The sequence below is a fragment of the Stegostoma tigrinum genome, chromosome 37 (assembly GCF_030684315.1).
Source record: "Stegostoma tigrinum isolate sSteTig4 chromosome 37, sSteTig4.hap1, whole genome shotgun sequence".
Lineage (NCBI taxonomy): Eukaryota > Metazoa > Chordata > Chondrichthyes > Orectolobiformes > Stegostomatidae > Stegostoma > Stegostoma tigrinum.
In genome coordinates, this window is record NC_081390.1 from 4,213,356 (window position 1) to 4,236,480 (window position 23,125).

General features: G+C 44.9%; 1 long non-coding RNA gene across 1 annotated transcript; it reads right to left on the reverse strand.

Annotated features, from left to right (window-relative positions):
* Positions 1-1,237: 1,237 nt before the first annotated feature.
* Positions 1,238-21,244, reverse strand: LOC125467414 (uncharacterized). Its single transcript, XR_007250636.1, has 5 exons — positions 21,012-21,244; positions 20,705-20,908; positions 4,132-4,185; positions 1,830-1,882; positions 1,238-1,282 (listed from the first exon to the last, which is right to left on the reverse strand). It is a non-coding gene; the product is annotated as an uncharacterized LOC125467414 (long non-coding RNA).
* Between the last annotated feature and the right edge of the window lie 1,881 nt (positions 21,245-23,125).

Here is a 23,125-nt window from a genome sequence, read left to right on the forward strand (position 1 = left end):
GGGACTTGAACCCGGAGCTTCCAGAGGAAGGGCACGATCCATTGTGCATCAAGGCTTCATACCAGCCCTGCACGGGGCACAATGAGGAATCCCTACAATAGTATAGGTGAGTCTGAGGGCCACTAAGTTTTAGGCCCTAGGTCTGAACGGTGAGTTACTGAAAGTGGACAACATTCCCTCGGACGTTCACCCACAGAATTCATTTGAATGTCAGTGTTCCTTCAGCAATGGAGTTGGGTGTTGATAAAGGATGATGATAGGGAGGATGACGTGGTTAAGTGCAGCGTTCAATGTGACAATGAGGAAGGGGAGGGGGATTGTCAAACATTGGTTGGTAAATGTAGACTGTTTCTTCAAAGACTTACTTCATCTTTGGTGCCTAACAGTGGCCCCTTAACTGGGACTTTTTTCACTGGAGTGCTGAAGGCTGACAGGTGACCTTATAGAAGGTTTTAAAATCATGAGAGGTACAGATAAAGTGAATGACATGGATGTTTTTTTCCAAGAGCGGGGGGTGGGGGGGGGGGGGGGGGAGGGTGGCGGGGTGTTCAAAACTAGGAGATATATTTGTAAAGGTGAGGGGAGAAAGATTTAAAAAGGACATCAGGGGCAACGTATCTATGCAGAGGATGGTTTGTGTGTGGAATTAACTGCCAGAGGAAGTGTAGATGCAGATGCAGATACAGGTACAAAATTTAAAAGATATTTAGATAAGTTCATGAATAGGAAAGATTTGGAGGGATATGGGCCAAATGTAAGCAGGTGGGATTAGTTTAGTTTGGGAACATTTTCGGCGTGGACTGTTCGGACCAAAGGGTCTGTTTCCTCGCTGTATGACTCTATGACTCTATTTCCTCCCCAGAGAGAGTGTGTAAGAGGTAAAGCCACCAATTGCCCTCTAAAGCCAGACAGTTACCATCTGAGATCATCATTGCAGAGAGTGTAGAAATAAAATCTTGCAGATGCTTCCAGGAATGAGGAACTTCAGTTATAATCCTGAATTGAAGAATAAAATAGAATAGGATCCATTAAGTGTAGAAACAGGCCATTCAGCCCAACAAGTCCACACTGCCCCTACAAAGAGCATCACAAGCAGACCAATCACCGTACCCTTTCCCTGTGACCCTACATTTCCCATGGTTAACACGCTTAACCTACAATCCCTGGACACCGTGGCCTATCCACCTAACCCGCACATCTTTAGACTTGGAAGGAGATGGGTTGTTTACCTTTGAGAAGGTGAAGAGGTGATTTAGGAGAGGTGTTCAACTTCTTGAGGTGCCTGCACAGGAAAGGTAGGGAAAATCTTTGACCATTGGAAAAAAAAGATCAAACATACTAGAACACAGAATGGACACAATGGAGACATGAAAAGAACCCTTTTCAAACACAATGTGGTTAAGATCGAGAATTCGCTGCCTGAGTGGGTGTTGAAAGCAGATTCAACCTTTTGAAAGGGAATTGGATTTGATGGGAGGAAGGTGGGACAGTAGCATGAGATGAACGGTTCCGACTGAGAGCTGGTGCTAATGCAAAGGGCTCAATGGCCACCTTCTGTACTGTAACAATGCTGTGATCCAATTACAAAGGTGCATTGTAATAGATTTGACATTTGTTTAATGTTGAGCTGGATGATGCTTATTGACCAGGCACTGGCTGCATTCAGGGCACACCAATTTGGTAAAGAAAGCATCAAAGGGGCATTAGTGCCCTGACCTGTACATAGAACGATGTTAACTACTTATTGCAGGTGTAGTCCCTAGGATCTTGTTTCGATGCTAACGCCAGTTTGGAACCTCTTAACTTGTGATTTATGCATGAGCACCTACCTCCATTCATTCAGAAATGCCAAGACCAGGAAGCAGTTCAGGGCTAAGTTTGCCTGGAAAACAAAAAACCACAACACTGCCACACTGCCAGAATTCAGCAATTGTTGGAAAACTTAACTCGTTCCCTTGAAAGATCCATAGCTTCAAAGGGTTCTAAGGAACAGCTGGATATAGCACAGGCAGAGAAGCAGGTGACGCAGTGGGCTAACAATGGGTTTGCTTGGGCTGAACGGCCTCTTTTTCTCCCAGAGGGGTTCGATGTTTCAATGGTTCTATCGCCACTTACTCAATTCACCTGTTCACCCTGTCCAGAGCATCTAGTCACCCCAATGTATCCTTCACTACAAACATGTAGTTCCCACCATCATCCCTAACACAGTCGTCATCCCTCCACACATTCAGGTCCTGAAGAAGGATCTGTTTCTCTGCCCACAGAGCTGCTGAGTTTCTCCAGCCATTTCTGTTTTCGTTTCAGATTTCCAGCATCTGCAATGCTTTGTTTTATGAATCCTCCCTCTAATTTTCAGGATCCTTCCATTGCCCTCAACAACCATGCCCTTTAAATTCCATTCCCTGTGATCCTTTTTTTTTACCAAAACCACATTTCTCTGAATCTTTTGAGTTGAGCGCCGACTTGGAGTTAAGTTCCACTTGTCTGGCTGCCTCACTTGCAAAGGGCTGGTTACCCATGTGATGCTCCGCCTCTTCCACATTTAAGAATCATAAGCACTTCTGTTGATTACTGAGACTTCCAATGAACTGGTGCAGGCTGCTGTAAGTGTTTGGGAAAAGAGAATTTAATTATGAAGAAGCCAGGTAAGTCCAGAAGTTATTACTCACTGCAGTTCAGGTGAAGAAGTCAACACAGCCAGGCTTATACCTCATATACATAGCCGAGTTTGTGAACACGTGTTTTCTGTTTCTGCTGAACAAGCTTGTGGTCGTGAATGTAATTTGAGTGGGACAGGGTGTTAATCAATATTCACAGCTAATGAATTTTCCAGAAGCTCTTGATCATTGAGAAAGTTCCGAGAACTTAATACTGAGACTTTAACTTGCGGTCGAGATTCTGATCCCAATTAAAATCCCACCCTTTCATTTGGTCCCAGAAGATCCCACCCAATGTCTCCCACAGCCTGTCTACCATCTACCAGATACAAGCCAGGATGGAATACTCCTCACTTCTCTGGGTGAGTGCAGCTCCAACAACACTCAAAAAGATCGACACCATTCAGGGTACTCCATCTGCCACCTTCAACACTCACTCTATTCAATACTGATGCTCAGTGTGGACCATATGTGCGATGTAACTCATTTTGGTAGCACCTTCTAAACCGGTGACCTCTACCATCTAGAAGGGCAAGGGCTGGAAAGGTTTTGGAAGAGATTTACCAGAATGTTGCCGGGAATGGAGGGTTTGAGTTATAAGACAAACCTAGATTGGCTGGAACTTTTTTCAACTGGAGCGTAGGAGGTTGAAGGGTAACAGTATAGAGATTCAGAAAATCATGAGAGACATAGATGAGGAGAATGGCAGGTATCTTTTTGTGAGGATGGGGGAATTCAAGATTAGGGGGTATATATTTAAAGTGAGAGGAGAAAGATTTATAAAAGACATGAGGGGCAATATTTTTACTTGGAGGGTGGTTCCTGTGTGGAATGAGCCTCCAGAGGAAGAGGTGGATGTGGGTACAGTTACAATGATTAAGAGATACTTGAATAAGTACATGAATAAGAAATGTTTGTAGGGAAATAGGCCAGGCACAGGCAAGTGGAACTACTTTAGTTCAGGATTATTGTCAGCATGGACTAGTTGGGCCAAAGGGTTTGTTTCCATGCTGTATGACTCTAGGGCAGCAGATATAAGGGAACAGCATCCCTGACAGTTCCACTTCAAGCCACTCACTACCCTGAAATATTTTTCCGTTGCTTCACTGTCGTGGGTCAAAAACCTGGAACAGCCTCTCTAACAGCATTGAGGTTCTTTCTACCAAAATGGACCTCAGCATGTCAAGCTCATCACCAGCTTCAGAAGGACAATTTGGGATGTGCAAAAAATGTTGACAGACCCAACAGACCCCACATACCCCAGGCAATTTTTAAAAATTCTCATGCCAGGAGTGAGTCAATCACTGAATCCTCAGACTTTGTCATACTTTGTGGTTCTCTGTCTCGCTCACAGAGTGACTACTGACAGACTGAACTCCCGGGAGAAGGATTTAAAGGGATTATCCTGAGATTTAGGGACCTCCCTCAGCTCTTACATTTGACTTCAGGTCATCTAATACAGATTATAACTCACCGTTTGAAAGGATTAGTGGCTCTGTTCCCTTCTCACTGCCCTGTATCCTAGAGACTGGAACAGAAACAGAAGATTAATAATTCCTTCATCCCTCACAAGTTAACAAAGTACAGCAAAAAAACTAATTATTAAACACTCCTGACTAGTATGCAATGTTCACCATCACTGATAATTCCTGTCTCCTCAACCACAGTTGTCACCTAGCAAGTGCAGACATGCAAATATATGCCAAATATAGACTTCTTGCCATCAAGGAATGAGAGGAGGTGATTTTTTTTCCTTAAGAGTCACACAATAATGGAGACAGACAGCACAGATACAGACCCTTCGGTCCAATGTGTCCATGCTGACCAGATAGCCTAAATTAATCTACTTCCATTTGCCAGTATTTGATCTATATCCCTCTAAACTCTTCCTATTCATATACCATCCAGCTGCCTTTTAAATATTATAACTGGACCAACTTCCACCACTTCCTCTGGAAGCTCCATTCATGCATGGACCACCCTCTGAGCGAAAAAGTTGCTCTTTAGGTCGCTTTTAAATCTTGCCCCCATCGCCTTAAACCTATGCCCTGTAGTTTTTGACTCCCCAGCCTGGGCAAGAGGCCTCATCTATTTATGTTATTGATGCTCCTCATGATTTTATAAATGCCTAAAAGGTCAGGCCCCAGCCTCAAGTGCTCCAGAGAAAATAGCCCCAGCCTATTCACTCTCTCCCTTTAATTCAAACCCTCCAACCCCAACAACATCCCTTTAAGATATATACCAACCTTCTCCTAGCTACAATCAGCTCAGAAGAAGGGTCACTGGAACTGAAATGTTAACTCTGATTTTTGTCCACAGATGCTGTCAGACCGGCTGAGTTTTTTTCCAGCAATTTCTGCTCTTGTCTCTGGATTACTAGTCCAGGGATGTTACCACATCTTGATAAGTCATAAATACAGAGCTTGGTTGAGTTCCTTCTGAAAACCCAGCTACTCTGTATCCAGAGAATTTTCTCTCTCTGTTCATATAGCTTCTCCTTCAAAGAATTCCTGTCAGTTAGTGAGCCGTGAGCTCATTGCTTGTAAAACCCTACTGACTGCCTCTTATGGCCTCGACGCTTTTAAGATGAACGTTGATAGGATGCAATAAAATGCTGTCATGCATTTTTCCCATTGCCAATGTTAGGCTAACTGGCCTATAATTCCCAATTACACCTCCTTTCCTGAGTATTGGCTGTTCATGAATGACAATCAGTGATTCAACTTTGCTCTTACCTTTCCCAATACTCACTCTCATCCACTTTTAACTAATGGATGTTTTGCTTGTTTCTGCTTCCAGACTAATTCATTTTAAGGGCTTGGCAACACTTGAGTTCCTTATCCAGCTCTTAATATGAGAACGGGATTTCAACTGCTGCATGTTTTTAAAGGGAATATTGCAGAGTTGGCTTTACTTTCTCACAGTTCATAATTAAGTCAAATATTGCTGATGTGGTTCTGGAGCTAGACTTGAAGCCTGCCTGACATTGACCAGAAATTTCTAAACATCAGGGCAGCTTAAAGATGGGTTGCAATTGACATCAAAGTTGGATTTGACTGAATAGGGCATCAATGAAACCAAGAAAAGATGGAATCATTGGGGATCAAAGGGAAACCTCTTTGCTGATTGGCATCATATCTAGCAGAAAGTGTGATGGATGTGATTGTTGGATGTTGCCTTCTCAGATCCAGAGCACCTCTGCAGGAACTCCTTAGGGTAGTGTTTTAGGCCTAACCATCTTTAGCTGCTTGAACAACAACCTTCCCTCCATCATAAGATCAGAAGTGGAGATGTTCACCAATGATGTAGACAACATCCAGACTTATGGTGATATGTGATAACAATGTGTAGAACTGGATGAACACAGCAGGCCAAGTAGCATCACAGGAGCAGGCAAGCTGACGTTTCGGGTCTAGACCCTTCTTCAGAAATGGTGATATGTTGATATATGTCAAGTAACATCCATGCCACAAATGTGGCAAACACCACCTCAAATCCCAGCATGAACAAGAGCTAACCATACCCCCTATCATTAGTGAGTACCCATTGCCAACATTATGAGGATTACCATTGAGCAGACTTTGCCTGCACCAGCCATACAAATACTGTGGTGACAAGAACAGATCAAGGGCTAGGAATCCTGCAGTGACCAATTCATCTCTTGACATACCAAAGCCTGTCCACCATCCACAAGATGCAAGAGGGGAGTATGATGGAATACCCTGTGCTTGCCTGGATGTGTGCAGCTCCAACAGCACTTAAGAAATTTGACACCATCCAGGTCAAAGCAGCCAGCTCCATTGGCACCACATCCACCACCTATAATATTCGACCCATCGTCTCAGCCTGCTCCTGCCCCACCGAACTCATCTCCACCTATCTGGACTCCATTTTATCCCCTTTGGTCCAGGAACTCCCCACCTACGTCCGTGACACCACCCACGCCCTCCACCTCCTCCAGGACTTCCAATTCCCTGACCCCCAACACCTCATATTCACCATGGACGTCCAGTCCCTGTACACCTACATTCCGCATGGAGATGGCCTCAAGGCCCTCCGCTTCTTCCTGTCCCGCAGGCCCGACCAGTCCCCCTCCACCGACACTCTCATCCGCCTAGCTGAACTCGTCCTCACCCTCAACAACTTCTCTTTTGACTCCTCTCACTTCCTACAGACTAAGGGGTTGGCCATGGGCACCCGCATGGGCCCCAGCTATGCCTGCCTCTTTGTAGGTTACGTGGAACAGTCCCTCTTCCGCACCTACACAGGCCCCAAACCCCACCTCTTCCTCCGGTACATTGATGACTGTATCGGCGCCGCCTCTTGCTCCCCAGAGGAGCTCGAACAGTTCATCCACTTCACCAACACCTTCCACCCCAACCTTCAGTTCACCTGGGCCATCTCCAGCACATCCCTCACCTTCCTGGACCTCTCAGTCTCCATTTCAGGCAACCAGCTTGTAACTGATGTCCATTTCAAGCCCACCGACTCCCACAGCTAACTAGAATACACCTCCTCCCACCCACCCTCCTGCAAAAATTCCATCCCCTATTCCCAATTCCTCCGCCTCCGCCGCATCTGCTCTCACGATAAGACATTCCACTCCCACACATTCCAGATGTCCAAGTTCTTTAAGGACCGCAACTTTCCCCCCACAGTGATCGAGAACGCCCTTGACCGCGTCTCCCGTATTTCCCGCAACACATTCCTCACACCCCGCCCCCGCCACAACCGCCCTAAGAGGATCTCCCTCGTTCTCGCACACCACCCTACCAACCTCTGGATACAACGCATCATCCTCCGACACTTCCGCCATTTACAATCCGACCCCACCACCCAAGACATTTTTCCATCCCCACCCTTGTCTGCTTTCCGGAGAGACCACTCTCTCTGTGACTCCCTTGTTCGCTCCACACTGCCCTCCAACCCCAGCACACCCGGCACCTTCCCCTGCAACCGCAGGAAATGCTACACTTGTCCCCACACCTCCTCCCTCACCCCTATCCCAGGCCCCAAGATGACATTCCACATTAAGCAGAGGTTCACCTGCACATCTGCCAATGTGGTATACTGCATCCACTGTACCCGGTGTGGCTTCCTCTACATTGGGGAAACCAAGCGGAGGCTTGGGGACCGCTTTGCAGAACACCTCCGCTCAGTTCGCAACAAACAACTGCACCTCCCAGTCGCAAAACATTTCCACTCCCCCTCCCATTCTCTAGATGACATGTCCATCATGGGCCTCCTGCACTGCCGCAATGATGCCACCCGAAGGTTGCAGGAACAGCAACTCATATTCCACCTGGGAACCCTGCAGCCTAATGGTATCAATGTGGACTTCACCAGTTTCAAAATCTCCCCTTCCCCTACTGCATCCCTAAACCAGCCCAGTTCGTCCCCTCCCCCCACTGCACCATACAACCAGCCCAGCTCTTCCCTCCCACCCACTGCATCCCAAAACCAGTCCAACCTGTCTCTGCCTCCCTAACCGGTTCTTCCTCTCACCCATCCCTTCCTCCCACCCCAAGCCGCACCCCCATCTACCTACTAACCTCATCCCGCCTCCTTGATCTGTCCGTCTTCCCTGGACTGACCTATCCCCTCCCTACCTCCCCACCTATACTCTCTCCACCTATCTTCTTTACTCTCCATCTTCGGTCCGCCTCCCCCTCTCTCCCTATTTATTCCAGTTCCCTCTCCCCATGCCCCTCTCTGATGAAGGATCTAGGCCCGAAACGTCAGCTTTTGTGCTCCTGAGATGCTGCTAGGCCTGCTGTGCTCATCCAGCCTCACATTTTATTATCTTATAATATTCACTACTGATGCACAGTGACAACCATGTGTACCATCTGCAAGGTGTTCTTCAGTAAATTAATCCAGGATCCTCTGAAAGCGCCTTATCTACCTATAACTTCTACCACCCAGAACAACAAAGACCGTAGGTGTTTGAAATTGCAACCATTTACAAGACTGCCTCCAAAACATATACCATCCAGGCATTGAACTATATCACCATTCCTTCACTGCCTGTGGGTCAAAACCCTGCAATTCCATTCCTAACAACACTATGCATGTATTTCTACTGCATGGACCACAGTAGCTCAACAAGGCAGCTCACCACCAATGCCTCAAAGACAAATACAAGTGGATGGTAAATGCTGGCCTGTTTAATGATGCTACGAACGGTGTTTTTAAAATAATCAACACCGCATTTCCTGCTGAGACCTAACAGGTGCCCCAGAAAAGCTGCTTATAACCTTTATCGTTCTGTAGACTGTGCCTCGACTTATGAGAAAAACAACGCTCCTGTGTATGTTTTAAATAAGATTCTGAGTGCTCCCTCAAGAAACTTCTTCAAATAGAACCTCGAGGCTCTTGTCCTCAACAAAACTCTTTCTGGTGTCACAAAACAGTGAACACTGTAAGCATTAATACAAAGAACTACAGATACTGGAAACAAAAACTAAGATTGCTGGAGAAGCTAAGCTGGCCTGGCGCAGTCTGTGGAGAGAAAGCAGAATCAAAGATAGCCCTTCTTCGGACTGATGGTAGCCAGGAAAAAATGGTATATACTTTGAAGACAGGGTTCAGGGGTGAAGGAGTGAGCAGATACATGGATATTGAGCTCAGAGAGAGAGACAGAGAGAGAGGAGGGGCGGGGAATGACTGAGGGAGACAAAGGGATGAATGGCAATTTTTCCTGGAGAAGGGAAAGCTGATAATAGGGACCTTAGAAAGATACAGGATTTGCCCATACTTAAGGTATGAGCTCTGAAGAAGAGCCGTATTGGACTCAAGGTATTAACTCTGTTTTTCTCACCACAGACACTGCCAGATATAGAACATAGAACATAGAACAGTACGGCACAGAACAGGCCCTTCAGCCCACAATGTTGTGCCGACCATTGATCCTCATGTATGCACCCTCAAATTTCTGTGACCATATGCATGTCCAGCAGTCTCTTAAATGACCCCAATGACCTTGCTTCCACAACTGCTGCTGGCAACGCATTCCATGCTCTCACAACTCTCTGTGTAAAGAACCCGCCTCTGACATCCCCTCTATACTTTCCTCCAACCAGCTTAAAACTATGACCCCTCATGTTAGCCATTTCTGCCCTGGGAAATAGTCTCTGGCTATCAACTCTATCTATGCCCCTCATTATCTTGTATACCTCAATTAGGTCCCCACTCCTCCTCCTTTTCTCCAATGAAAAAAGTCCGAGCTCAGTCAACTTCTCTTCATAAGATAAGCCCTCCAGTCCAGGCAGCATCCTGGTAAACCTCCTCTGAACCCTCTCCAAAGCATCCACATCTTTCCTATAATAGCGCGACCAGAACGGGACACAGTATTCCAAATGCGGTCTAACCAAAGTTTTATAGAGCTGCAACAAGATCTCACGACTCTTAAACTCAATCCCCCTGCTAATGAAAGCCAAAACACCATATGCTTTCTTAACAACCCTGTCCACTTGGGTGGCCATTTTAAGGGATCTATGTATCTGCACACCAAGATCCCTCTGTTCCTCCACACTGCCAAGAATCCTATCCTTAATCCTGTACTCAGCTTTCAAATTCGACCTTCCAAAATGCATCACCTCGCATTTATCCAGGTTGAACTCCATCTGCCACCTCTCAGTCCATCTCTGCATCCTGTCAATTTCCCGCTGCAGCCTACAACAGCCCTCTATACTGTCAACGACACCTCCGACCTTTCTGTCGTCTGCAAACTTGCTGACCCATCCTTCAATCCCCTCATCCAAGTCATTAATAAAAATTACAAACAATAGAGGCCCAAGGACAGAGCCCTGTGGAACATCACTCACCACTGACTTCCAGGCAGAATATTTTCCTTCTACTACCACTTGCTGTCTTCTGTTGGCCAGCCAATATGTTGAGGCTCTCTAGTATTCTCTGTGTTTGTTTAGGATTGTACCCTTTATTTTCTATGGCCTGTATTTTTTCTCCCTACCAAAGTGAATCACTTCACATTTTCCTGTGATGAAATTCATCTCTAACTTGTTTGCCCATCCAACCAAACTGTTGATGTCCTTTCAAAGATCAGCACTGTCCTCCTCCTTAATTCAGAAAGCTTCCAAGTTTCAAATCACTCACAAATTTCAACACTCTACTACAAGCATGTTCCTCAGTTGCAACTAATAGCTTAGTATTAGCAGAGATGCTACTGCACCCAAGGAATGTCATGTTTGTACACAATAGTTTGTTGTAATACAATGATTTGGAGGAAAACATAGCTGGTCTAATTAGTAAGTTTGGGAACAATACAAAGATCGATGGAGTTGTAGATGGTGAGGATTGTCAGAGGATGCAGCAGGATATAGATCAGTTCAAGGCATGGGCAGAAAAAAATAGTAAATGGAGTTTAAATTAAACATATGTGAGGTGATGCATTTTGCAAGGTTAAGTACAGGTAGAAATTATACAGCTTATGGCAGAACCCTTAGGAACATTGAAATGCAGAGCGATTTGGATGTGCAGGTCCACAGATGGTGGCAGCGCAGGCAGATAAAGTAGTAAAAAAGGCTTATGGCAGGCTTGCCTTCATTGGACGGGGCATTGAGTATAACGATAGACCAGTTATGTTGCAGCTTTACAGAACTTTAGTTAGGCCACAATTGGAATATTGTGTACAGTTCTGGTCACCATACTACCAGAAGGATGTGAATGCTTTGGAGATGGTATGGAAAAGGTTTACTGGGATGTTGTCTGGTATGGGGGATTTTAGCTCTGAAGAGATGTTGGATAGATGGGGTTTGTTTTCACTGGAATACAGGATGTTGAGGGGGCGACCTGGTAGAAGTTTATAAGATTGTGAATGGCGTGGATAGAGTGGGGAGTATGAGGCTTTTTCCCAGGTGAAGGGGTCATTTGGAGGCTTCAATTACTAAGAGATACAGGTTCAAGGTGCGAGAGGGGAGGGATGTTTAAAAGAGATGTGTGAGGCACATTTTTCACACTAAAGGTGCTGAGTGCTGCCAGAGGAGGAGGTGGAAGCAGATACAATAGCAACTTTCAAGAAGCACCTGGAGGAATACATGCAGAGGAAGGGAATAGCGGGATAGGGATCCTGTGAGTGAAGATAGTTTTCGTGTAGAAGGGCAAAATGTGTCAGTGCAGGCTTGGACGGCTGAAAGGCCTGTTCCTGTGCTGTATTGTTCTTTGTTCTTAGTTTGTAATAAATGACTTTTGGATTCTTTAGTACCATAATATCTGTTTCTTATGTTCCAGTAGATAACATGAGCATTTTCACATCAAGTAAAGCACCCTGTTTTGATAGATGGTACTCCAAAAGAATGAGTACTGAAGATGTTTTAATCAACACACTCTTCCTGTCTTAATGGCTGTAATGAATGGGAATGGTCAACAAATGGAGCAGTGCTGACTAAGCAACCAGTGATTTACCCTGTTTACTGTAGAGGCAGGTGGTTTCATGGATAACTCCTTTGTGCACAGTCACTATCTCTGACGGGCGTTACACAAACAACTGCCCATCCCCAGCTCAATACCTGGTGAGTAAACAGCCCTGGGAGCTCTAGCAGGAAGTGCATGCAGTTGACTTTGTCCTTGTGCTGGCTTCAACGTAGCGTGACGTGTCAAGAAGGTTTGAAGTCTCAGCTCAGCCGAGTGCTCCCATCTCTGTGAGGGCATTTCAGTGCGACTCACTCTGATAGCACATCACCAGTTTAAAGAGGCTTTTGAAATGAGTCAAGGAGCACTTGAGTCTCCAGCCTTTTCACAATAACACTGCACTTACTGTTTTTAAGTGCACCTACTGGAACCAGCATGGCCCTGTGCCATGTGACTGAATGTTACTGAAGGAAAAGATGAAATGTGCCCTGATAGTGAATAAAAGCCCATGGGTTAGCGTGCATTAATTAGCACAGTTAACTCTCCATTTCAAAATAAGCAAGATTTCAAAATGAAACACTCAATGATTACACAACACCCCTGTTGTCTTTTTTTTTATTCAGTTGAGGTATTGTTGGCGTTGCTGGCTGGCCGGCATTTATTGCCCTTGATGAGACTTTGGAATAACCGAATGGCTTGCTTGACCATTTCTGAGGGCAATCGAGAGTTAACTACACTGTGTGGGTCTGGAGTCACATGTAGGCTAGACCAGGTAAAGATGGCAATTTCCCTTCCCTGAAGGATATTACTGAATGCTTCTTTTCCCTAACAATCAACAATGGTTTCATGGTCATCAGTGGATTCTTAATTCCAGATTTTTTTTATTGAATTCAAATTCCACCATTTGCTGTGGTTGGATTTGAAGGTAGGCTCCCAGAACGTTATCTGAGTTTCTGGATGATTAGTCCAGTGATAATACCACTAGACCATTGCTTCCCATAAAGTAACAGGGTGCTGTTTAGCTTCAATTTCATTAAATTGAATTCTGTAGGGAGTAAATATTGTGAGATCTTGGTGTTTCTAGGTAAAAGGTATAGGGTATTGAAGTGATAATGTTAGAAGATTCCGAGTTCAGACTAATACTCCAGGGAGGCAGGGTTAACACCCACCATGGCAGCTACAGGAATTTAAATTCAAATAAATCAAAGCTGAAATATGAAGCTGATTACAGTAATAAAGATCATGAAATTACTATCAATAGTTGCACAAACTCTCACTAATATCCTACAAGTTAAGAAATCTGCCACCATTACACAGCCTGGTGTACAGGTAACTCCATACCCACAGCAATACAGTTGGCTCTGAACTGCCGTCTTAAATGGCGCTCACAAGCCACTCAGTTCAAGGTTGTATAGAGATGAACAATAAATCCTGGCTGTCAGCAATGCTGCATTCCATGAAAAAATGAAGAAAATCAATCTTTTCCTCTTTAATTTTCACTTCAATGATCAACAATGGTAAGGCTGACATTTATTGCTCATTATCAGTGTGCTGAGAAGGTGCTGATTGTAGCAATTGTAACAAAGTCAGCTAGGTGGACCTTATGGAATATGAGTTCCCTGATTAGAGCGGTTATCCTGGTCCAATCGGGGAGCCCTGGCTGGCAGATTTAAACAGGAGTGTCAGGGGTTCTGTTCACTCCAGGAGCTGGCTCTGAGGAAGCTGGATCAGTGTTGAGGACTCTCCACACTACATAAAGGGTGACTTTGTGATGGGATACTGGCCTCTATGGAATTCTTTCTGTGGTTATGGGAGAAAAGCATGACTCTGAAGAAATTCTAAGTTAGCCCACAGCAATATCTCAAAACAAAGCCGAGCGGTCAAAATTTTCTTCTGGATATGGGCCAGAAAGCCATTGTAGTTGGTGCTGGTTTGTGCTCTCAAGATAGTAAAAGAATCTCACTAGACCTAAACTGAGTAAGAGAGCCCATAGGTCGGTATCCAGGAGAGTGAACACCCTGCAAAATCCACCTACATCTAGTTTGGAACAATTAAGTTGCTTAGCAACATCCAATTCAGAACTAATCAAAATAAATGTCTTGTTAAATGCTCACCCAGTTCTAATGGAGGTTGATATTGGCGCTACCATTTTAGAATCAGACTTTAACAAAATACGCTCTGGACTCCAACCCTTATGTTGCTCAGCTAAACTGAAAACCCATACTGGGGAACTGTTAAAGCTTCAGTTCCGATCTCTTATGAGAAGCAGTTGCTTCAGTTACCACTGATTGTAGCAAAAGGCTTGGGCCCAAACCTGATGGGGCAAAATTGTTGAGAAAGATTCACCCAAATTGGGCTCAACGTTTTCTCGATTAGAAAATGGCTGCCCGACTGAAATCCTAATTGATTACCCAGAATTTTTATCAGGAAGGTCTGGCAATTATTAAAGGAGCTAAGGCCACAATTCGCATTGACTGTAATTCCACAATTCTGCAAGGCCCACCCAGTGTTATTTGCCATACCAGCAAACATAGAGGCGGAAATCAGGAGGCTGGAAAGTGGAGGGGGGGGGAAAGCCAAGAAATCATTGAACCAGTTGAGTTTGTGGAACGGGCAGCACCAATCAGACCGATTTTGAAGACTGATAGTTCAGTTTGTCTTTGTGGGAATCTTAAACAAATAGTAAACCGCTTTTTGGAGTTAGATACTCAATCCCTCGCACAAAGCTGGCAGGAGGACTGTCTTTCATGAAGCTGGACATGAGCCATGTGTACTTGCAATTGCGGTGAGATGAGAATTCCCAGAAGTGTGCTACAATTAATACCTGTAAGAGTTCGTACCAACTGCCATCGGGAATATCACCAGCTGGTACAATTTTTCAACTTTTCAGTGGATGATGGAGAACATTTTACCTCAGGTCTACCCCAGATCGTAATTGATCTAGATGACATTCTAATAAAGGGGAAGACCAATAGGAGCACTTAGAGAACTTAGAAATAGTCCTCAGACATTCCTCCCAGATAGACGTATACCTTAGAAGGGAGATATGCATGTTCCAGACACCCCAAGTGACCACTTGGGCTACAGAGTCAACTAGATTGGGTTGGAAGATAAAGTGAGGGTGATCACAGATGCTCTGGCTCTTATGTCTGCACCTGAACTTAGGTCTTTCCTTAGGCTAGTGAATTATTATGGAAATTTCATACATAACCTGGCCTGCATCCTGGTACCTTTGCATCAACTCTTAAAAAAAGGGTGAGCCTTGAAAATGGTCATGTAGCCAAGCCATAGCTTTTATTGTAACAAAGAAGCAGCCATTATCCTCTAACATGTTGGCACAACTATGATCCCAAGCTAGATCTGGCATTGATATAGAATGTCTCCCCATACAAAACCACCCATAGGGCGGCACGGTGTCTCAGTGGTTAGCACTGCAGCCTCACAGCACCAGGGGCCGGGTTCAATTCCAGCATCGGGTAACTGTCTGTGTGGAGTTTGCACATTCTCCCCGTGTCTGCGTGGGTTTCCTACGGATGATCTGGTTTCCTCTCACAGCCCAAAGATGTGCAGGCTAGGTGGATTGGCCATGCTAAATTTCCCATAGAGTGCAGGGGTTTTAGGGTTCTAGGGGAGTGGGTGTGGGTGGGATGCTCCAAGAGGTGGTGTGGACTTGTTGGGCTGAAGGGCCTGTTTCCACACTGTAGGGAATCTGATCTACAAAAACTTTGGGTTGGTACTTGCTTATAGGTTACCCAATGGAGAGAAATGCCCAATAGCTCATGCATCCAGGACATTGGCTAACGCAGAACATAAATATGCCCAGATAGAGAAGGAAAGTTTGACAGTTATATTTGGAGCCAGAAAGGTCCACCAATACCTTTACGGATGTAACTTTGTAATAATAATGGTCCACAACCCCTACTAGGTCTTAAAGAAGACAAGGCAGAGCCACCCAAATCTTCAGGCCAAACTCAGTGGTGGGCTCTAATACATATGAGTGCATATAATTACAAGTTGGAACACTGTCTGAGAGGCCAGGTAACAAATTTGGATACATTGAGCCACCTTCCTCAGGCAGATACACCACTAGAGGTACCACCACTGGGAAGAGTCCATTATGGGTTTAGATGTTCTGGACACATTTCCAGTCTCAGCTGACAACATCAGATTCTGGACACAGAACAATCTGCTCCTGGCAGAACTGAAACAGCTGGAGGAGATGGGGGAAACCAAAGCACTATCACAACCAGAACTGATACCTTCTTGTACCCTCAGAGGCCAGATCACTGTAGAGGATGGCATGTTATTATGGGGAGTAAGCGAGATTGTCCTGAGCAAAGGTCATCGCTAGATACTGGCTGAACTCTACCAGGTTCTACAAGGGTCTCTAAAATGAAGATGGGTGGCACGGTGGCTCAGTGGTTAGCGCTGCTGCCTCACAGCACCAGGGACATGGATTCAATTCTAGCCTCGGACAAATGTCTGTGTGAAGCTTGTATATTCTCTCAGTGCCTGTGTAGGTTTCCTCCGGGTGCTCCCACAGCCCAAAGATGTCCAGGTTAGGTGGACTGGCCATGCTAAATTGTTCCATATTGTCCAGAGATGTGTAAATTAGGTAGATTAAATGTGAGAAACGCAGGGTTACAGGGGTTAGGGTATGGGGAGTGAATCTGAATGTGATGCTGTCTGGAGATCAGTGGGGACTTGTTGGGCTGAATGTGCTGTTTCTATACTGTAGGGATTCTATAGACAATGTTGGTGAGAATTTCTGTCTGGTGGCCAGGATTGGATGCTGTCATAGTTGTACTGGTGGGGCAGTGCCCAGGTTGTCAACAAGGACAGAAATCATTGCCAGCAGCTTCCTCTACATTCAGGGAATGTATGGGTAAATCCTGGACTCAGTTATATGTCAACTATGCAGATCCTTTCAGGGGTTCAATGTTCTTCATCATTGTGGATACCCACTCAAAGGGGCTGCACGTGCATAGAATTCATCTGTAAAACACTCGGTCAATAATAAAAACACTGTGGTCATCTTTTGCAATGCACAGACACACACAGAAGTGTTGGTCACAGATAATAGGCCAACATTTACCAGTTGCGAGTTTGAGTATTTCCGAAAACCCAGTGGTATTCGGCATAGAAGGTCATCCAATGACCTGGCAGAAAGACCAGTCCAAACATTAAAGTTAGGCTTGAAGAAACAGCCTATAGTTTCACTTGATACCTAACTGTCCCTGTTCCTATTGGATTATGGCATCACCCTTATCTAACTAGAGGGATAGCTCCAGCAGAGTTGTTAATGGGGAGAACACCACACCAGGGTAAATTGGATCTTCTCCCACCTGGGCTGGTGAGAGGATGAAATGGCATCCAGAACACCAGTGCTAGACACAAAACACCATTGAACAAGAGAAACAGTTTACTTCAGGGGAGCTGGATGAGTAAGAGGTATGATCGATGTGAGGTCATGTCCAGTGACATATAAAGTTCAGGTCAGCCTGATAGCCCTGAACAAGAACATGGACCATGTGAAAGCTGCAAACTCATAAACAGTGGGGAGCAAATCATGCCCAGCTCTTCGACAGCCTTTCTGACTGTTCCAGAAACCCATCAGTTCTCTCTCTACATTATGTGTTGAAGATACACTGGACTCAGAAATGGACATGTTGGATATCGCTGCTTTGACAACGTTGCCACCTGAAGAAGAGAATGAATTTCTTTCAAGACCCTCTGAGCATAAAAGGCTAGGTACTATGAGTTACACACCATCTGTATCAGAGGCAGAATGGGAGGACCCTGACCTGGTGCTAAAATACCCTAGGAGGAGTCACAGGAGAAAAAAGAACTGGTCTTTGTCCTCAGACTCAAAGTGGGAGGGAGGTAGTGGGTGTAATAAGGTCAGCCAGGTGGACCTCACAGAGTATGAGTTCCCTTGTTGGTGTTCCAGTCAGAGAGCCCTGTCTTACAGATCAAAACAGATGTGTCAGACATTCTGTTCCTTCTGCGAGTTGGCTCTGAGGGAGCAGGATCAGTTTGAAGGACTCTCTATGTGTGAGTAAAGGGTGACTTGGTGAAGAGTAGTGTACAATTAAACAACTGACTGGAGGAGGAAGCTCCAAGAACATCTCCACCCTGGATGATAGATGAACTGGCCAAGGACAAGCCTGAAGGATTTGCAACCATTTGCAGCCAGGCGTGTGGAGTGAATGACCTCCTCCTCCTGTGGTCCCCACCATCACAGAAACCAGCCCTTAGCCAGTGTGGTCCCTCCAATGTATATCAAGAAAGATGAACAGCAAATGGGGCTAGTTATCATCCTGGCTGTTGTGCTGAAGTATTACCCCATTGCATTAGCTGGGCCAATAGCCACATTGTTTCAGTACAATTACAGCCCTGATATTACACTTCATCATCCAGCAAAGTTGAGGGAATTAGAAGGTATCATTGCCCGTGCCACATGTTTACTAAAGCTCAGTTTGTGTTCTGTCAGAACAATCCAACACCAGACATCATTACAACCTTGATCAGAGCATGCTGAATTCCAAATATTAATTACAGTTAATGTCGCCAATGCCAAAGCAACATTTGATAGAGTATGGCAGGAGGCAGCCTGAGTACAATGGGGATTAAGGGAAAACTCTCAACATGTTGGTATTAGACCTAATATAAAAGGAAGATGGTTCTGTTGGCTGAAGGCAAGTCATCTCAGCCCTAGGACAACAATGCAGGAGTTCCTCAGCAAAAAGCCTTAGACCCAACCATCCTCAGCTGCCTAACACTTTCATCATTCGAAGATCAGAGGTGGGGATGTTAACTGATGATTTCATTTTGTTCTGTTCTGTTTCATATTCTTCACAGAAGCAGTCTGTTCCAGCACGCAGCAAAGGCTATGTCAAAAATTAGGTTTCATCTGATGCCAGTGGCATGCTTGCCATGCAAATGCCAAACAGTGGCAATCTTCAACAAGACCGAATCTGACAATTTCCTTTGGCATTCAATAACATTTCCATCATCAAATCCCTCAAAGAAAATAGCATCCTGAGGTTTACATTGACAAGAAATAGAACTAGAAGGCCATATAATTATTGTGTCTACAAGAGCAGGTGAAAAATTGGAAATTTTGAGGGGAGTAACGCACTTCCTGACTTCCCAATGTCTATCCAAACATTATGACAAGGCACAAGTCTGGAGTGCGAAGGGGTGCTCCCCATTTGCCTGGATGAGTGCAGCTCCAACAACACTCGAGAATTTTGATATCTTCCAGACCAAAGCTGCCCTTTTGATTGGTACCACATCATCCACCTCCAACCTTCTTTGCCCGTTGTATCATGGCTGGCATGTGCCCTGACAGTAACATCGATCACTGCAACTTGTCAAGGGCTCCATCACTTAAATAGACAGGGCAGCAATGCACAGAAACACCACCTTTGAATTCTCTTCCAAACCACCTTTAAAGGGAATGGCGTTTAGAATTGGAGGTTTTGCTAAAATTATGCAAGACGCTAGTCAGACCACAACTAGAAAACTATGAACAGTTTTGGGTCCATTATTGAAGGTCTGCTATGTTGGCATTGGAGACAGCCTAGAGAAGGTTCACTAGGATGATCGTGGCTATGTCTTATGAGGAGAGTTTGAGTAGACTGAGCCTGTATTTTCTGCAAACTAGAAGTATGAGTGGTAACCTTACTGAAATATGCAAAATTCTTAGGAGTAAAGTGTAAAACAAGCACTGTAGATGCTGGAAATTGAAGCAAATACAGAAATTACTGGAGAAATTCAGCAGGGGTGACAGCATCCGTCGTGACAAAACATAGATAATGCTTCGGGTCCAGAGGTTCTTCATCAGAACTCACGAAAACATTGAGATAACAAGGTGTGGAGCTGGATGAACACAGCAGGCCAAGCAGCATCTTAGGAGCAAGAAGGCTGATGTTTCGGGCCTAGACCCTTCAAAAAACATTGACTCTGCTTTCTCTCCACAGCTTCTTGGGGGTGCTGTACGTGGGCAGATGTGAAGAGTTTGTTTCTCCTTGTGAGAGATTGTAGAACTAGAGGACATAATCACAGAATAAGTGGTCGCCCATTTCAGACAGTTTGAGGAGGAATTTCTTCTCCCAAAGGGTAGCAAATCTGTGGAATCCTTGACCACATAGGGTTGTCAAGGCTGGGATATTAAGTATATTCATGATCAAGATGGACAGAATTTTAATCAGTAAGGGAATCAAGAATTGCAGAGAAAAGTTAGGAAAGTGGAATTGACAATTATCAGATCAAGGGCTCGTGGTGGAGGTGGGGGAATGATCTGGGCATCTCCTTTTCTTCTGGCTGTTTCCTTTATTTCCGCTTTTGTTTTTAATGCTGTCTTTTGGATGCTAACAATGGCGACTTTCTACACTGTACTCCTGTATTTAAGCTCACCTGACAATAAATCTAAATCTAGCTACTAGAAGCATGGCATTCCAACCGGAACTCCATCAACAAACACATTGATTTGGAGCCAATCTACCATTCCCTGAGAAAAAGAACAGGAAATGACATCATGAATGCAGGAAATGACATCACCAGCCCAAAGAAACCTAAACAGATAAATAGAAAGCGGGACATAACACCAGCGCTTCGTCGGAGGCTCACTGATGATGTTACCTAGAATGGTGACGAAACGTCTGAAAACTAACCTTCCAGCTCAGCGAACAAACTCACATCCAGGGCCTGAATGGTGTATATCTGCTCATACATCTATTGCCTAATGATTTTAAGGCACAAATCAGGGTGAATTGAAACTGTAGTGATGTTCCCTCGTTGTTGCTGCGCTCCAGAAACTGCACTGTGGGCGCACATACTGCCGTGGACTGTGCTAGGTTAAGTTGGCAGCTCACTACCTGGAAGGAGAAAACCAGCCGTATTTGGAAAAGAACATTCTCATTGTTTTGGAGCTCAGTTTTAAAATACATAGAACAAGTCAGACTAATATGTGCCACTTACCAGCTTTGCTAGTTTTTCCTTCTGGGTGCCACCTTCTCAAGGACAATAAGAAATGAGCAGTACATGCTGACGTCAATAATGTTGGCATCCTGTTAATCAGTAGAGTGGTCCGACACTAATCAAACCACAACCCTCAATTCTGTCCATTTGTTATCAACTTTCACAGCTCAGATGGGAACCAATCGGCCCATCACTTCTGTGCTGTCTCCAGAATGGATGCCCATCTAATCACATTTCCCATCGCAGAGAAATTTTTTTTTCCTTTTTTTCACAGAGGTATCGATTTTGCAGTAATGCATTCTGCTGGTACCACTGTTTTCTAATGCTCTATTCCATGTCCTAACAACCACTTGTGTAAAAAAAATGTTCCAAACCTTTTCTTTGTTCTGTTAGTGACGACCTTTTAACTATTGCCCTCTGGTTACTGAATCACCAGCCAGTGGAAATAGTTTTTTTGTTGCCTACTTACCTTATCAAAACCTCTCAGTGCTGAACCCACTCTATTAACTCTCCACTTGAACTTCCCTGATGAAATGAACAGAATCCCAGGTTCTGGGATAATAAAATGTGAGGCTGGATGAACACAGCAGGCCAAGCAGCATCTCAGGAGCACAAAAGCTGACGTTTCGGGCCTAGACCCTTCATCAGAGAGGGGGATGGGGGGAGGGAACTGGAATAAATAGGGAGAGAGGGGGAGGCGGACCGAAGATGGAGAGTAAAGAAGATAGGTGGAGAGGGTGTAGGTGGGGAAGTAGGGAGGGGATAGGTCAGTCCAGGGAAGACGGACAGGTCAAGGAGGTGGGATGAGGTTAGTAGGTAGCTGGGGGTGCGGCTTGGGGTGGGAGGAAGGGATGGGTGAGAGGAAGAACCGGTTCGGGAGGCAGAGACAGGTTGGACTGGTTTTGGGATGCAGTGGGTGGGGGGGAAGAGCTGGGCTGGGATGAAGGGTCTAGGCCCGAAACGTCAGCTTTTGTGCTCCTGAGATGCTGCTTGGCCTGCTGTGTTCATCCAGCCTCACATTTTATTATCTTGGAATCTCCAGCATCTGCAGTTCCCATTATCCCAGGTTCTGGGGCTAACTTTCTCAATAGACCCCAATTATCAAGGGGTCTGCAGCAGACTCAGGGAATATATCCTTTAATTTTCTGACTGCAAAGCATAGAGTGTCTGAAATATCATCTCCACTTTCCAGAAAAAGAACACAAGTTGACGAAACAAATAATTTTGCAAGTTATATTCTGCATTACCTTTCCCGACTGCTTGATATCATTAGCATGTTTGGACTCATCTCCAGATCTGAGTATTTTTTCATGTTATCTGCTGGCATCTGGTGGCAGGAAGGCTATTTTACACCCATTTGTCTTTATATTGTAGCTACCAAAACAGTGTGATTCTTTTTTATGTTTAATTGTTTATGATTCACTCAGGTCCAGGATGATTGTTTGTACTTCCAGTACTCCATTAGTTTTCAATGGGTTTGCTTGTACTAAGCAGAGTCATTGGTTGAGCACAGACGGACCTTGGGTTCTCCATGGAGGAGATTGCAGGTGTAGACAGTAGTCTCGCATGCGTTTTCCTCACACATGCCCTGGTCACCCCCTCCAGCAAGTCTTTCTTCTGGTCATTGGACAATTTGCTATTGATCTGACCACACATTACCTGCTAACTGTCAGGATAATAGGTCAGTTTGAGAAAAGGCAAACGGCTTAGGTGAGTAAAGGTCAACCATCCCATTAAATCCATCTAGGTCATGAACAGGAAAAGAGAATGGGTTTAACTGCCCGAAAGGAGGTACCCCATTTCCACTTAGCTTTGTTAGGCTATGTTGTTACTATGGCGAATATCTTAGACACCATTTATCTATCTGTTTGCCTGGTTGTAAACAATGTATTTCAAAAACTAAGGGACTGATTTCAACCGAACTTCATCCAGAGATCAATATGACACTAGGAAGAACAGACCCATTTTGCTGAAGGTGCAGATCTAGATCGGGATCATGGAATGTCTTAAAGTATCAGTTAACATTGAGAGGCAGGGAAATTATTTTTAAAGAATGTTTTGTGCTGGTTTATTTCAAATGTGATTGATAGTTTTAAAATGCTCCAATGTGGCCC